We start from the raw sequence: 17,714 nt of genomic DNA, 5'->3' as shown, positions 1-17,714 counted from the left end.
GAAAAGGGCCCAGTTCAGGAAAACATCCACATATGGACATGCACAAATATCCTCTCAAATGTCTGGACACACACATGCGCGCGTGAGCACTGGCACACCCAGGTGCTCAGACAAGTGTGGGTATTTGTTCCCATCTAGACAAATGCACGTGAGCACAGGCATACATGCAAGCGTAGACTGAGTCCACCCGACACTCCCTGGCATGTCCACACGCTTTACTCCCCTCCAGCGTCTTCCTTGCCATGAAGCCAAAATGTTAGGACTGGACTGTGTAAAGCAAAGTAAATCCAAGTGTGCTTTACCCCCTGCTGGCTCTGACTATGGGCTTATAAAAATGAAGTGGGAACCTCCGCAGCTGTGGGCAGTAAATCCTGAACCGCCAAGGAGGCCAGTGTTACCTGCTTTCTCAGCTCACGGGGGGAAGTTGGGGCACTGATTACAAGTGCCTGCAGGGTGGGACAGGCAGCGGGCCAGCTGCTTGGCCTCGGGCACTGCCTGCTAGCCTAGCCCCGGCCAGCTGTCTCCTACAGACCTGCGGGGTGCAGAGACCCAGAGCCCTGGTGGGGGCGGGGTGGAGGTATGCAAGGGCCAAGAGAGGAAGAGAAGTAGAGGAGAAGGGCTGGGGTGGGCAGAGTGAGCAAGACAGCCACGTGCTGCTAAGGCTGAGGGGAGCCCTCGCATCTGGAGATCAATTAGCATCAATTACTGACTTCATTTAATTGTCGTCCAAGATGAATTTGTCATTTTTAGCTGGAAATTAATGGGAGACCTTCACCTCTCCCTGGCAGCAGCCGCAGAGCCAACAGCGGTCACCTCAGCCTCCTAGGAGCCTTGAATCCTGCTTGGGGTTGGGGCCAGGCGCGGGCAAGCAGCAGCGGGGCTTCTGCTCCCTGGGCAAACTCTGGCCTGCCCCCGCAGTCCAGTCAGCCTGGCCCACTGCAGCCCAGGGCCACGGTGGGGGCCGCGGGGCCTGCGGAGCAGTCCTTTGCAGCCTCTGTCTTCGGCCAGAAATTAATTTGCTGGGCTGAGCATGTTTACCTTTTCCCAGCAAAGGCGAGACAGTAAACAGCGGACCGGCGGCTGAAATTGAATTGATAACTGCATCAACGTGCCAGATAACGCCTAAAATAATACGCCGATAAGGAAATTCGATTTGATTTGCTGCTGCGCATCAGATTGGCCCCATCTGTAGCTGCCTGTAATCATTTTCAATTGCGTTGGGAAACCTTATTTGTCCTTAAATATTTCTGTCATTTTTCATTGCTGGCGACAGATCCTTGGGCAGGTGGCAGGGGTGCGCTGCCTCTGTGGGCGCGGGGCGGCGGCCCGAGGAGGAGGGGTGGCGCGGACTTGCGCGGAAGAGGCAGGGAGCGGGCAGCCGGGCGGTGACAGCTGTTCCTCCAATCAATCACACTGTCGACAGGGAGGGACGACTGGCTGGCAGAAATTGAGTTTGCCTCACAGGGGACGATTGAGCAAATTAATAGCCCATTAGCCAAGCAGTGACCTGAGAAATGAAGGTGCAGGGGTTCCTGCTCACTCAGGCCGGCTGGGGTGGGGCAGGGCAGGAGGAGGGTTTGGGGAGGAGAGAACTGGGGAGGAGGTGTGGGAAGAGGAGGGAAGGATTCGAGGATGGGATGGGAGAACAGATGGGCAGGACATGGACTGCGGAGTGGATGGTGCCAGAGGGGTGATGTCAAGTCAGGGAGATGGGCGAGGGATGCAGAGGGTCCTAGGAGAGATGCTGGGAAGAGAGGGGGCAGAGCAGGCTCTTGACGATGTTCCTACCATGCCCTCTGGGACCTAGTACCTTGGCAGTAAACTCCTCTGCATCCTTGCTCCCTAGATGCTCCCTTTACTTCCTCTCTTCTCTTTCCTGGAAACATCACTTATATTCCCTGGTGACATCACTTCCCTGTGTCCTCTCCAACTCCAGGTTCCTCAGGCCAGGAGGTGGGGTCAGTGTCTCGCTTAGTGCCCACTGCTGCTTTCAGACCACTGCTTCTCCACCCAGTGGACCCTGAGGGCAAGTACCACCCTGCACCCCTCATCGCTCTTATCCGCCTTCTCCATATCTGCCTAGGACTTGGACACTCACCTGTCACCCAGGTGACACCTGCCCTGATCTTATCAGCTCCTGTTGTTTTTTCCTGTATTCCACATCCTCCTGGAGGACCTTGCCAACAACCAAAATTGTTCTGTGAAAGAACTCCCTCGCCCCCAGCCCTCTCATGGCCTTGGACCCTCTCTCTCCTCCTCTTATCTCCCCAGACCACTTACTCATGGCTTCTAGCCTGGACCCCAGGGTGCGTCACTTCAACACCCTCTTGCCAACGTACTCAACCTCCTTGTTGCCTCTGCCTTCTCCACAACCCAGCTATTCTCCTCTCTGCCTCAGACACACAGGCGGCTAAACGCAGCTGGGGAGAATCACAAAACCACGCAGAGATGTGCCAATAAAAATTCACAGCTTCCAATCTCAGCACTGCTAAGCAATCCTTTTCCATGCCCTTGGTCAGCTCTGTCTCTCCTTTTCCACAGAGACAATCCAATAATGTTTTTATTATTTTGAGTCCCCCTCCCCACCTTCTGTCCCTCTGTCTTACTAGGTGGTCTTACTGCCTATTTCACCTAGAAATTTGAAGTCCTTAGGCATGAATTCTCTCAACTTCCAGACCCCAAATGCACTTCTTTATTTCCTTTCAGTTTCAGTGCAAGAGGTATTCACCCTCCTGTTTTTGCCTAATCTCTTTTCCTGGACTGAGAATCCCATTCCCTGGGGAAGCTGTCCTGTTCTCCTTTCTCTCCTGCATCCTCCCCCGTCCCTTCTCATGCTTCCCTCCATCAGCACATACACCCTGTCTCCCCCATTACAACAATATCAACAGCATCCTCCCATCTCTTCCATATGGTCTCTTGTAGCTAATGCCCTTTCTTTCCACTTTCCTTTTCACCAAAGATGCTCCGACACTCCTTTCTCTCCCAAACACTTCTGAACTCATGGCAGTCTGATTTTCACCCCTACCACCCTACTCTCAATCAATCTGTTCTCAGTCAGATAAATCCTCGATGGTTATAATTTGCCAAATATGATGGAACTGCAGCTATATCCATTCATTAATTTGATAAACATGTATTGTCTTCCATGTGTTAGGCATTACACCAAGGTCTAAGGAAACCATGAAATCTGTCTTTATGGAGCTTGCAAGCAGGAAGCATGCAATAAACTAATTATACAAATACTGTAACATGGAAGTTGTGTCAAAGAGAGGTGACCAGAGTCCTGCCTATAACATGGAGATTTGCCCTGCTCAGAGGAATCCAGAAAGGTTTCTCGGAGGAACTGACACAAGCTGAGATGTGATGGATAAGTAGGAGTTGAATGGATGAGGAGGGAGGGAAGTGATAACACTGATCAAATGCTTACTCCGTGCCAAGCACTGTAGTATTCCTCCCTTCCCTTCCTTTTATAAATGAGGACACAGAGGTGTAAGAAGTTCTGTAACTTGCCATGGGTGCCTGGTGAGTGGTGGTGCTGGACTTCCCACTCAGGCAGGGCCACAGTGGAGCCCATGCTCTCCACCACTCTCCTTCCCCTGACATTAGCTATCATCCTCACCATCATCTGCTTCTCTCCCTGTACTCTGCATGATCGCTACTGTGGCTCCGTTTCCGCCGTTCGTACCTCCAGTCCTGACCTGTACATATCACTGTGGACCAGGTTCTCTACTTGGATGTCCCACAGGCTCTTCAGCCTCCACGTGCCTGAAACGAGACTGATCTTCCTCTAGACCCGCTCTCCTCCTGCTTTTTCAATTTCAGGGTATGGCACCACTACCCACCGAACTCCCTCAGTCGGCAGTCTAGACTCTTACCCTTGACTCAGGCTCCTACATCCAATAAATCAGCATCGTAGCTGTTTTCACCTCCTGAGTGCCCTCAAACCATCTTCTTTTCTCCGTTGCCCTCGTTCAGACATCATCATCTCCAGTCTACTCTTATATTTCCTAATGCATCTCTCTCCCCTCTAATCCATTTCTATCTCTACAGCTGGAAGGATATTCCTAAAACACAAATCAGATCCTATCATTCAGCTACTTAAGATCCTTCCGTGGCTCTCAAAGCCCACAGCATAAATCCTGAACTCCTTATCAGACAGTCTCTCTCCAGTCTCATATCCCCTCCAGCAATGCTGTGTGCTATGGCTGGGCAAGACCTAGCTCTCCACTTATTCTCACTGCCAATAATGCCCACAACATCCGTCTCCGCACGGGCAACTTGTAACTCCTATTAAGATCACACTCAGACAATACGTCCTTTCGGAAGCTTGCGCTGACAGGGAACTCCTCTTCTTCATGCTATATTTCTTATATGTCTACACCTCTACTGAGAGTTGAACTATAAAGAAAGCTGAGCACCAAATAATTGATGCTTTTGAACTGTGGTGTTGGAGGAGACTCTTGAGAGTCCCTTGGACTGCAAGGAGATCCAACCAGTCCATCCTAAAGGAGATCAGTCCTGGGTGTTCATTGGAAGGACTGATGTTGAAGCTCAAACTCCAATACTTTGGCCACCTGGTCACTTCACTTTGGTCAGCGAAGAGCTGACTCATTTGAAAAGACCCTGATACTGGGAAAGATTGGGGGCGGGAGGGCACGGGGACGACAGAGGATGAGATGGTTGGATGGCATCACCGACTCAATGGACACGAGTATGGGTAAACTCTGGGAGTTGGTGATGGACAGGGAGGCCTGGAGTGCTGCAGTTCACGGGGTCACAAAGAGTCGGACACGACTGAGCGACTGAACTGAACTGAACACCTCTATTAGGGCACACATCGGATAATATTGCAACTGTCTGTTTATTCATCCGTCTCCCCTGGTAGACCTTGAGCTTTTTGAGGGCAGGGAAGTTTTCTGACATCCTGGCACACTCAGGACCCTGAAGAGGGTCTGGTACAGAGTGGTAACGACTGTTGAATGATTCAATGACTAAGTTAATGCAGGAGGACTTGAAGGGACAGCAGGGGAATGTCCGGAGGGGAGGAAAAGATGGGGTGGTGGGGGTGAGAGAGGATGAAAGAGGGGAAGGAAGGCAATCGAGGTAATGTTGAAGATTCTTTCTGCTTAAATAAAGCCTGGCTTCATGGCCAAAGAGAAGTAGAGGCTGCAAGGGTTTCAGAAGGCAGAGGCTCCATAACTGCTGTCCCAGAAAAATACCAAGTGTTCGTAGACTTAGTGGGAAGAGGGTAGGCAGTAGCTACACAAACCAGCCAGCCGGTGAAATCCCATGTCTAGAAATACCGACAGACAGACACCCCCACTGGGACAGGCAGATACCTGGTGCTTCCCCATCACGGAGTCCTCTGCAGCCCCTGTGCTGGCCCACCACCCGACCCGGAACCCTGCTGCTCCCTCTCTCTCAGCAATTTCCCTACCCAAGAAAGCTCTAAGGGTTTCAATTACCGGCGCGTGGGATTTAGTGCCCTGGGCTTCTCTGACTGGAGGAGATTTATTTGAAGGTTTAGTGTCGTGGAGAATTCACGTCTTCACTCCCAGGAGCCCAGCTTCCGTCCTGAGCCCCTAAATCAGGAACCAAGATGGGCTATTGTCACTTACCGCATTAGCCTCGTTAGCGGACCAGGAGGGGTGATTAATAGCAATGCACACACAGCCATCCTGCTCGCTGGCCGCTCTGCCGCTGTGCGTGACCTGGGGAGGGGGTGGGGAGGGGCTGAGCCTGCTCCAGGATAACTAAGGAGACTGGGCTAGAGCCCCCGCCCCAGCCAGGCAGGGCAGCCCCTGTGGTCCTTCTAGATCTGAGGACAGTTCAAAACAAACTTTGCCAGAGAGAGCCCAGCCGGAAACCTCTGGGCCTGACTCCTGGAAGAGGACAGAGGGTGGGAGGGTGTGTGAGGGAGAGAGAAAGGGGTGGGGATGTTTATTATCTGGGCTTCTCTGGTGGCTCAGACGGTAAAGAATCCACCTGCAATGTGGGAGGCCTGGATTCGATCCCTGGGTTGGGAAGATCCCCTAGAGGAGGCCGTGGCAACCCACTCCAGTATTCTTGCCTGAAGAATCCCCAGTGAACAGAGGAGCCTCTTGGGCTACAGTCCATGGGGTCACAAAGAGCTGGACTTGACTGAGAGACTAGGCACAGCACACACGTTCATTTCAGTTCCCAAGCACTCTCTGAGTGCTTATGACGGGGGCCAGTATGCATGGGACGAGGGCACACGGAGAGAGGGAGGTGTAGGGAGGGGGTGAATGATGGCAGTTTCTATGAGAGTGGGAGTGAGACAGAGGGGTGTGCCTCTGTCATGAGACAGAGAGGAATATGTGTGCGGGAGGAAATGTGTTTCTAAGGAGAGAGACGGTGGGAGAGAGAAGAGTGGTTGTACGTTTTCTTCTTTCTTTTGTCTCCGCAAATTCTCCCCTCCATACACCTTCCCCTCAGACTTCTTGGAGTCAGGCTCAACTGGGTTTGGATTTCAGTTTGGGGTAATTCATGCATTTATTTATCTGTTCATTCACCAAGTTGTTAATGAGCATCTACTAGCTTTTACCTTTCTGTGCCTTTTTCTTACCTGTGAAACGGAGACTAATAGAGTGTTTATGATACTCAGTGATGTAATTTATTTAAAAAATCTTGTGAGCACACAGAATTAGGAGCCAGGTGTGTCCTGGCACCATACCTGGCAGGAGGGGGTCAAAAAATGGTAGTTAAAGAGCTGAGGCTCTTCTGCCAATCCTGTCTCCCTCTCTCCTCTCTTTCCATCTCTCTTCTCTCTCTCTCTCGCTCCCCATTGCCCTCTCTCAATCACAGCTGAGCCATAGTATTAATTATTAGAACCAATTGACTGTTTAGACTCTGATGTTTTAACTAATCACCACTAATGCAGACACTGGTGGGTAATCACAATCATTTAGTTCTCAGGCAAACCCCTTCTCAGAGCTGAGAGCAGACTGGAGTGGGGCGGTCCAACAATGACAGGCCTGGGAATGATGGGGGTGGGGATGACTACTGCCCAGAAGGAGGCCCCTTCCTCGACCCTGCTGGCCCTGGCCCCCAGAGGGGGCCCTCTGAACCAGCCTGGTCCCCTGGGCCGTTAGCTGAGCCCTGTCCTGGTCCCCTGGGCCGTTAGCTGAGCCCTGTCCTGGAGGTGGGTCGGCTTCCTTCCCTATCCTCTTACTCCTCTGCCCTTTGGCGCTCGTCTCCCACTTTGACCTAGAATTCTGTTGTGTGAGTCTCCTCCAGTACCCACAACCCTGGACCAGAAATAGTCCAGCAATGCCCCTTTTCTGAGCTGCTGTTCAACTGTGGCTCCTAACAGCCTGCTTCTAGGAAGAGTCCTTTAGACATAGGTTCAAGTTCCTCCGGGGCATCAGAGGATGCTGACTGGGGTGGAACCCTATCCCTTTTGGTTGAAGACCTAAGAGAGCAGACAAACATGTTCTGTGTTATTGAGTGTGGGGAGAATGCCAAGGCTGTGATGTGATCTGAGATCTGTATGCCTGAGGACACCTACGCGCCTGTACTGCCTTCTTCACCTGCAGGCCCCAGAACCCCACCTATACACAGCTCTGCTCCGCCCTGAGGCCCTGGCTCATCCTACGCCTGCTCCAGACTTGCTGGGGAAGCCAGACCCCTAGAACTTCAGGGTGGAGGCCAGGCAGGGCAGGACCATAGGGCCCAGATGTCCTGGAGGGGGTGGCCTAGATGCCCATGGCCAGTAGGTGTCGCTGTGGCTCCAGCGCTGGGAGGGGGTGTCAGGCAGGGGGCTCTGGAACAAGCCTAGGGGTCGGGGATCCTTTGACTTTTCCCACCCCTACCTCAGGCCTTCCTCCTAGGAAAGCTTCCCCACTGCTTCTCAAACTGGAAGGTGTCTGTGGAACACTTGGGAGTTCATGTTAAAATGTAAATTCTCATTCCATATCTCTGGAGCCTGTCCCAGGATTTTGCATTTCTACAGAGGTGGTGAAGCTGATGCTACTAACCTGTGGACCACCCTTTAAGGAGGAAGATCCTAATCTCCCTGGCTCCCTAGTCAGGGGATACTGACTCTGCTCCTTTCCAAGGCCAATGCTCACCCTCATTCCTATTTCCTCAGTAAAGCTCCCAGTTGTTCAGTTGCTAAGTCATGTCCAACTCTTTGTGACCCCATGGACTGCAGCATGCCAGGCTTTCCTGTCCTCCACCATCTCCTGGAGTTTGCTCAAACTCGTGTCCATTGGGTCGGTGATGCCATCCAACCACCTCATCCTCTGTTGCCCCTTACTCCTCCTGCCTTCAATTTTCCCAGCATCAGGGTCTTTTCCAATGAGTCATCTCTTCGCATCAGGTGGCCAAAGCTCCCAGACCAGAGGCCAAAGGTGACTATTAGGATCCCCCTGCTTTTTTTGGATGATGGGTTCAGCTGGATGGCATGAAGTAGGTTTCTAGGGAAACTCTGAAACAAAACTTAAGCCCAATCCTCTGAGTCAACTGAGCTCAAATCCTAAACTTCAGTCTAAATTGGAATCATTCCTAATTCCCCCACATCACCCCAGTTCCCACCTTCAGAGCTAAATCTCACTGTCAGCCTCAGCCCAGTTCTTGTGCCCCCTGAAGTCCAGCACTTATGCTATCCCTTGCTTCAGTCTTGTCCCAAGACTGAATGTCCTCTTGGCCTCTCTGATGACCTCCAGGTCCTCTGCTGTACTTTCCTCTAGATACTGGCCTGAGCCAGGTCAGCGTGGCATTAGGATCTGGGGACATACGCCTCCATCAAGCTCGTTCAGGCCTCAGCAATGCTCAGGCATGTGCCCTAGGCAGAGAGGAAAAGCAACTCAGCAGTCCATTTGAGAACAGACATCCCTCACTCTCCCTGGAAGGCCCCTTGCTGCTGGGGAAACGTGTTTTACTCCATGTCTTCTGCTCTAAGGACTCCACTTCCTGGATGTAGAGTAGGTAGGGAGGACCTTCTTGCACTAGCCCAGCCCCGACTGCAGGTGAACAGGGAGGATGTGTGTATGTGTGCGTGTGAGTGTATGGGGTGAAATGAAGAGAGTGGTGAGTGGTGGGGTAGGCAGACAAAGCACCATCTAGGGCTTTTCTTCTAAATCAAGGTTTCTTTAAGGAACTTTCCTCTCCCCAGGCCCCATCTACGCTTGGGCCCTCCTGGGTACTCCAGAAGCGGGTTCTTGAAGGGGTGGTAGTTATCTGACATGGATCAAAGAGTTTACCCCTTTCAAGTCTGACATGTTGTGATTTTTAAAGTAGGAATGCAATTTTGTTTTTTTAAAGCTGTGCTGCCAGGCTTATGAGTTCTTAGTTCCCCAACCAGGGATCCACCTGGACTCCTGGCAGCGAAAGTGCGGAGTCCTTGAGACAGGGAAAGGTAAAAGTATTTGTCTGTTGCTAGTAAGCTTAAAAGTGAAACTTTTGGTTCCTATAGTCCAGTGCTGTGTTCTGTTGACTACACTAAAAACATCTGGCCAAAGTCATCCATGTGTGTGCGCTTCAGTCGTATCTCTTTGCGACCCCATGGACAGTAGCCTGCCAGGCTCCTCTGTCCATGGGATTCTCCAGGCAAGAATACTGGAGTGGGTTGCGATGCCCTTCTCCAGAGGATCTTCCCAATCCAGGGATTGAACCTGCGTCTCTTATATCTCCTGCATTGGCCAGTGGCTTCTTTACTGCTCAGGAGGCAAAAACTGACCAGGCAAGACGGTAGATCCAATGGTCCCCTGCCGGCTGCTAGGGCTAACGCATGGGAAGGAATAGGGAAAGGGGCTCGCCTCCCTTTGTTGAACTGTGGGAATGGATGTGAGGGTCTGCAGAGGGGGAGGAGACTGGGTAGGCTCTGTTCCTGAGTCTGTTTTGTGGGTTCCTTCTGGGCTTCCGTGACCCGGAGGGACAGCCAAAGGACGCTTACCACGGCAGCTCTGGACCCAGTGCCCCCACCAGAAACACCTCCTCTCCCCTCACACCTGTGGCCTCCTCATCTCTTTTCACATGGGCATCCCCCTGTACCTGCGCTCTCTGCCTCTGTCCTGGTGGCTCAGTCGTAGGGAGAACCCCAGGGCCAGGGCTGGGCTGAAGCTGGGCAGCGAGAGTGAGGAAGGAGGCTGGGAAGGTGGCACGTGAGTTCTGGGACCAGGATCAGGCAGAGCTGGTCTTGAAACCCAGCTGACGCTAGTGGCCGCGCGTGCACACTTTGGTACCTTGATCTGAATCTTCATTTCCTCATTCCTAGAGACTGAGGATGATAACACAGGCCCCCCAGGTTGCTTTAACACGTGAATGAGACGAGTGGGCAGAGCCTGAAGCCCAGAGACTGGCAGGTCTCGGTGTGTCTTCCTGCCCTGCCTGGGAGCATCTGCGGGCATGGGAGTGCCCGGGGATGAGGCTGAACACCTGGGAGCCTTGGGAGGTTCTAGAGCCCCTCCTTCTGTGCAGGCCTGGCTCTCCCCCAGGAATAGTGGTCAGTGGTCATCAGGACAACACAGGCCAGTGTCACGAAGGAGGCAGCTGCATGGGGGTTGGGCTGGAGGTTCTGTGCAAAAAGGGCCAGAGACAGCAGGGCAGCTGGGCGGCCTAGGCAGGCACAGCCTGTTACCAGCCACGCCACAGGCTGCTGAGCCCTGCCACCACCAGCACGCCCTGCAAAAAGTCACAGGCCAGGGCTCCATGTGACAGTTGTCGGTTCTGATTGTGGAGCGGGGCTGAGGGAGGACCTGGGTGAACACTGCCTCGGCTCAGGCTGGGATGCTCCAGGGAGAGTCTGCCCTCTGCCCTCTTTCCTTCTGTCCATTGGTCTGTCCCTTCCTTTCTCTTTCTTTCCTTTCATTTTTAAATGTTTGGGAGCCAGTGCTCTGGGGGTTGTGGTGAGAAGTGCGGCTCTGCCTCCACAGCTCTGAGGCTGGGCACAGAAGAGGCTGAAGGGAGAACAGCTAAGGAGGAGAGTGCGGTCATGGCGTGGAGGAGGGGAGGGCTTCCTGGAGGAGGGGGCGCTGGAGGTCTGGAGTGTGGGATGGCAAGAGAAGGAAGGGTGGAACCATGACCAAGACAGAGGCTGAGAGACAGCCCAGCAGGGCCAGTGTGTGTGGCTGGAGTAGAAGGAGAATGGAGGGAATATGGAGGTCTGGGAGATAAAGGTCATTGGTGGTTTCCCTGGGCCTTCATTCTGTAGGCATTAGGGGCTAAGGTGACTTCCCTGGTGGCTCAGACAGTAAAAGCGTCTGCTTACAATGTGGCAGACCTGGGTTCGATCCCTGAGTTGGGAAGATCCCCTGGAGAAGGAAATGGCAACCCACTCCAGTATTCTTGCCTGGAAAAATCCCATGGACGGAGAAGCCTACAGTCCATGGGATCGCAGAGTCGAACACGACTGAGCGACTTCACTTTCACTTTCACTTTACTTTCAGGGGCTAAGGGTGCAGCAGGGGTGACACGGCCTTGCCTTGTGAGAGCTGGGAGGACTTACAGACCCCTCCATATTATTGGCCCCTCTCAGTGCTTGCACAGGGAACAGAGGCTGGTGACAAGAACAGTCCTTTGTGGAAGGCCATGTCTTGGCCGTGTCTGTCACCACGCTGAGAGCCAGGCCTGGCCCAGCACGAAGCAGCCTGAGCCTCGTGCTCCAGTGAGGGAGCTGGAATTATTACTCCCATTTCACTGACAGGGAAACCGAGACTCAGAGGCGTCAAGCGAGATACAGGAAGCCCCACCGCCAGCATGCCATGGAGCGGGGAGCTGAAGAGCCCAGTTCCCAGCCAGGCCTGCGGGGCGCTCTGGTAGAGACCACTGCATGTCCGGCCAGCCCCACCGCGCCGAGTCTCACTGGCACACCGACGCTCTGGCCACACAGAGTTCTTTCTGTTCTCAAAGCGGGCCATTTTCTCTCCCCTTTTGGTTTTACACATGTTGTTCCCTCTGCCTGGTAAACCTCCTTTCAGAGTTCAGCTTCAAGGTGAGCTCTTCTAGAAGCAGTGCTGTGCGAACCTTTGGACTCCATGTCCCCACAGCCTCCAGCCTCCCTTGTCACACTGCAGTTACACCTCACTGGTCTACTTTCTCAACAGGCCTGGCACAGTGAATGATGTCAGTTGAATGACTGAGCAGGGAGGGTGGCTAATGCTGGTCCCAGCCTTCCTATTCTCTGCCTCTGGGGTCAGCAGTATCCTCTCCCCACGGCCTCCTGAGCTAGCAGTACTGGGAAAGGGGTTGGGCTGCAAGAACAGAGTTGGTGACTGGGTCTGCTGAGTATGGCCCTGGGTCTGCTGGGAGCAAGCCTTCCGGAGGGGCCTGGTGGAGAAAGCAGAGACTCACTCAAGTTCAAGTTCAATGCAAGATCTGGCCTAAAGCCATAATTCTTCTGGGTCATGGTGGAAGGCCCCATAGGGTTGGGTGAACACCGAAAAAAAGTAGGGCTCCTAGGTGTTCCACTAAAGGTTGGGATGAGGCATTTGAGAGGCAGGACCTGAAGGATGGGGGATACACAACTTCACGGAGAGCAGAGGATGGTAAGCGTGGGAGCAGGGGTGTCGGGGGAGCAAAGACGGACAGAGGGAGGGACTCAGTCCCTACCTAGACTCCTTGCCCAGCAGGCCCTGGGCTGCTCACCCCACCCAGGGCATGTATGGGTGATTGCCTGGGGGGGCTGGCCCTCCGGATGTGAAGCGTGGGATGTCATCCACTGCCTAAGGGTCCTGGCACCAGGTGCCTGCTTCCCAGCTCAGGGCTTCCCAGAGAATGTATTTTCTGAGAACCGTGCCCTACTGTGGGGGCCAGCACCCTCATGGCCACATAGCCACACACGTCTGCCCCATTATGCTTTGTTCAACTCTGTTCTCATATCCGGTTTTGCCTTGGGCCCATGACCTTCACCCACTTTTCCTACAGCATTCTGCCTCCCAACTTGCACCAGGGTGCGCAGCCTGCCCACCTATCCTTGCAGCCTTAACTTAAACCAACTGACTGTGGACACCCCTTTTCCCTGCACTGTACTCCCACCAGACCAGAAGCCCCCTGAGTGAGGGGTCTGATCTTAGAATCAACTTGTTCTTTGCAGTTCCCAGTGTGGATGTTGCTTTTAACATTTCTTCCTTAAACCTGTGTCAGAAAAGAGGAGACAGCAATCCTTCCATCAGTGACTCTGGGGAAATATAAGTGAGATGAAGGTTGACAGACCTACACCTTTAGGAGGTGGATATTCTTGTTATCTGTATTTCACAGATAAGCACACTGGGGCTCAGAGAAGCTTGATGACTTGTCCAAGGTCACACAGCAGGGAAATGGAAGGGCTGCGATTTGAATGAATGCTCCTCTCACGGTTCCACTCTCCAGCTTTGGGGAATGTGTCGTTTGGTTGGAGGTAGGGATATGGAAGTCATGTTGTAGAGCCAGGAAAGGATTCTTTCCTGGGTTTAGAGTTAACTTGAAGCAGGCAGCCCGGCAGGATGTCAGAAAGGAGAAATGGTGGGAAGAGGCATGTCTGAAGTCAGGGGACTCTTCGGGGAGAAGACATGGCTTTGTCCTCGCCTGATGCATTCTGGGAGAGGAAGCAGCCTCAGGCACAGGAAAGGCAGTGTGAGGGCTGGTAGAGAAGTGCATGGTGGCGAGGGAGGCCTGAGATCACAGGGTCTGAAGGTGGGAGAGCCATGGAAGATGGGTGGCAGAGGTGACTCCATGGAACCCCTCTACTCTTCACACTCTGGTCCCCAAGGCAGGGATGGAGAATGCCACCTGCCACCCTCTTCACACCTGGGCTGGGGCCCGGCCCATAGGCAGCCCTAGGCTTCAGCCACCTCTGCCCCCTGGCCCAGCAGCAGGCCCAGCTGGCTCACCTTCTCAATCAATACTGCGCTCTTAATGGGCCCAGCCACCAGCACCAACCAGGGGCATTAAATGTTAATTATATCTATTTGGATTTGAAAAATTTTATTACTCCAGTTAATTATGGCTGGAGTCATAAAAAGGTTTCAGAGTGAAAGAGCTGCCTTACTGGGGCCACTTTCCCCAAGACAGATTGGAAAGGAAAAGAAGAAATAAAAGCATCTGGCCCAAAGGGCCGGACGTGCCACATTCACCAGGCTTGGAGCCCTGGGCTTGGGCCCTGCATCTTCCAGCTTCAGGTGAGCCTGAAGTGTGGGGCCCAGGATACTGGAGAGGCCAATCCTGGGAGTGAGCATTGCTATCAATAGAGAAGGGCCCCCTGGCAGCGGAGGCTCCAGGGAAATTGCAACCCTGCTGAGATCAGCCAGGCTCACTGAGGCCTGGGATTGCAGGCTATGCCCAGGGCTCCTCTCCAAGTGGTCCTGTTACTGGGCACTCCTCCAGCCCAGCTCCCCACCCTGGCCTGGCCCCACCCAGCCCAGTCTGATTGCTTCCTGCCAGCCCCGCTTATGATTCATGGGCCTGACCTTGGGTTATAAAGTGTTCACTTTAGCAGGAATAGAGGCAGGATTTATAGCCCTAGGGTCAGCTGTAGGCAATGACACACACAATAGCTGACTCACAAGGGTGCCCCATTCCCATCCCACACATAACTCTCCTTTGCACACGCAGGTACACACACACACATTTTGACAGAGACACGTGTGCACTCCCATGCCCCAGAGCTCTCTGCCTCATGCATCCGGCAACGCGAGTTCCCTTTGTGGAGCAAGTGCTGTACATAAGATGCTTTACAAGCATTTGTCTAATCCTTAACGTTGATCCCGTAAGGTCGGAGCTGGTGTTACTCATTTTATAGGAGAGGAAGCACACTAAGGCTCAGGCAGGTTATGTGATCTGAGCATTTGTACCCACAAGAGTACCTACAAGCTGGACAGAGAACCTCACACCCCAAACTGCTAGCTAGGGAAATAGTGATTCCATGGGAGAGCTGGGCTGCAGCAGCCTGGGGTGGGGTCAAAGAGGCCAGCTCATCCCCTCTCCCTCTTTCCCATCAGAGGAGCTGGAGGCTGGTTCAGAGGAAGAGGGAATATTCCAGAGGATATTAGAAGGGGGAATAAAAAACCAGGAGAGGAACGGCTTAACCCAGATATGAGATTGGGATGTCACACTACATAAACTTTTTAAAACCAGAAGTAATTCGGAAATAGTGGGAGAATTTGCCCATATTGTTCAAGTTTCAACCACCCATCCAAGAAAGGGTATTTGACAGGGTGTAGTTGGTAGAGATTGGAGGGGATGAGCATTTCAATTTGTACCTCTCAAGTTTAGCTAGTCCATGAACTGTTTTTATTATCATTATTGCCTCTGTCACTGAGATGTCCATGTACAAGGAATCCTCCCTCCCCCAACTCCTCTTCAGCTCAAATGCCATTTGCCTCTACTTGGCTCCTTCCATCTAGCAGGCCTCAGAGTCTCTGCCTTTTCTCCCAGCGCCTCCTGTCCTCGAGAGCCATCCCTCAGTCTTCAGCAGGGACTTCACCCTCACATCTGCCTCTTTGGCTCTTGTGTGTTGTCCCTAGCTAGATTTTTCTCCTCTTTTCAAACTCTTGTGTAACTTCTCTCTTAAAGTAGCCAGCCAGGGACTTCCTTAATGGTCCAGTGGTTGAGAATCTGCCTTCCAATGCAGGGGACGCAGGTTTGATCCCTGGTTGGGGAACTAAGATCCTACACACCATGGGCCAACTGTGGAACCCATGCTCCACAACTAGAGAGCCCGCTTGGCACAACTGCTTAGCCTGCGCGCTCTAGAGTCTGTGCTCTGCAATGAGAGAAGACTGTACTGCAACTAGAGAAAGCCTGTGCCCTCAACAAAGAACCCACATCTGCAAGGAAGACCCAGGGCAGCCAAAATTTAAAAAAAAAAAAAAAAAAAAGACCAGGCCTTCCCTTGACCTTTTTCCCTCTCTAATTTCTGTCTTCTCATCTTCCCCTTGGAATAAGGGGCCTCGTGGGCGCCTTCTCACAGCATCCTTGGCTCTTCCTCAAGGCTCCTGCTCCGTCCTCGCCCTATCCCTCCCTCCTCTTCAGCAGACCTGACTCCAGGACCTTGTCACCTCTTCCTAGGTCCTCTGACTTGAAGCTCACTCCTGTGCTCTTTGCTCTGGGAGAATCTATCTTCTCACGCTTGAGGATTTCAATTTCCCCTCCCAGATGTGCCTCCAATTAGATGTCTATCCTAAACTCCATTTGAATTGTCAATTGCACAAAGGAGGTATCTTTGTGGAGGATCTGCTCTCCCCGCAAATGAAATACTCTGTAAGTGGAAATAATTATCTTCTCTTCAAAATGGCTTACTTTCCTCCCCTTCATTTCTATCTATAAAATGACTATTGTTCTGATCCTCTAGCCTCCCTAAACCCAGAGCAAACTGATTCAATGAATACACTGAGCAAAGATTCTCCAGGTAATCACCATGTGCAAGCTCCAGTACTTTGGCCACCTGATGTGAAGAGCTGACTCATCGGAAAAGACCCTGATGCTGGGTAAGATTGAGGGCAAGAGGAGAAGAGGCCAGCAGAGGATGAGATGGTTTGATGGCATCACTGACTCAATGGACATGGGTCTGAACAAACTCAGGGAGATAGTGAAGGACAGGGAAGCCTGGCGTGCTGCAGTTCAGGGGTTGCAAAGAGTCAGATACCGCTTAGCGAATGAACAGCAACAACCATGTGCAAACCCCAGATGGCCCAGGGTGGAGGGGGTGAGGGGAAGGCAGGGAAAATAGGGAGGGAGCATGATGCCACTGTGAAGGCTCTGGAATCAGGAAGATTTGGGTCCAAACCTTGGCCCACCCACTTGCCAGCTGTGTGCTATTGGCCAAGTTATTTATCATGACTGTAGACAGAACAGTGGCTATGAGCCTCCATGATTTACTTCATCCTTACAATGATCGATCCATTTTAGAGATCAGAAAGCCAGGTGCAGAGAGCTTAAGGAACCTGCCCAGGATCATACAATTTAGTAAGTGGCTGAGCCAAGGTATGAACCCAGGTGGACTGGCAGCCTGTACTTATGCTAAGTTTAACCTCTCGGGATCTCTGTTCTGTTCTGTTCTGCTTACTGTCACCAGCATCCAGGAACCCAGTAAGTGTCTGTTGAATAAAAGAGTACAAATGATTGACGACAATACATCTATTGGACTTGATAGTTTGAGTAGCTGCTGGACCTTGGCAAGAGCAGGGTCAGGGAGCAGCAGGGACAGATGTGAAGCTACCGGGACTTAAGGAGTGAAAGGGAGGGAGATAGGATAGATGGGTGTCAGGGTGGACAACCCACTCCAGAACCAGAAGGCAGGAGCAAGAGTGGCACAGGGTCTAGATAATGACTGTCGTGTGTTTCTTTTTAGTGTTTGGAAGAGAGATGAGTCTACAGAGAGAGGATCATTGCTGGAGCCAGGCCTTGGAGGGGACATGAGTAAACGGGACCCCAAACACCAGGAGAGGGAGCAATTCCTGCCCATGAGGGTTATTCATCTGTTGGAGGGAGAGATGGATTAAACAGAATGGCAACCTTACTAGGGAAGAACTGAGCTACAGAGAGCACCAGGGGCTGGGGAGCCAGAAGGGAAATGCCCCCTTACAACCACCTTTGCTTACAGCCAGTTGGCCAGGAGGGCAGGTAGGTGTCTGAGCTTCTCTCCGCTGCTTTACCTCAGGAGGCTTAGTGCCAGCCCCAGAGAGAGAGGCTTGGGGGCTTGATTAGAAGTGGCTACTTCTGGCTGTGCCCCAGCGGAGAGACTTATACCTGAGCCCCAAGCCCCAGTCCTGATAGTA

General features: G+C 52.6%; 1 protein-coding gene across 5 annotated transcripts in view; it reads right to left on the bottom strand.

Annotated features, from left to right (window-relative positions):
- The window catches only part of RNF220 (ring finger protein 220), a 262,206-nt gene that overhangs the window by 45,766 nt on the left and 198,726 nt on the right, over positions 1-17,714 (bottom strand). The window lies entirely within an intron of this gene.

The sequence above is a fragment of the Capra hircus genome, chromosome 3, assembly GCF_001704415.2.
Source record: "Capra hircus breed San Clemente chromosome 3, ASM170441v1, whole genome shotgun sequence".
NCBI lineage: Eukaryota > Metazoa > Chordata > Mammalia > Artiodactyla > Bovidae > Capra > Capra hircus.
The sequence above is the reverse complement of the archived record's forward strand: the minus strand, read 5'-3'. Positions and strand labels throughout refer to the sequence as shown.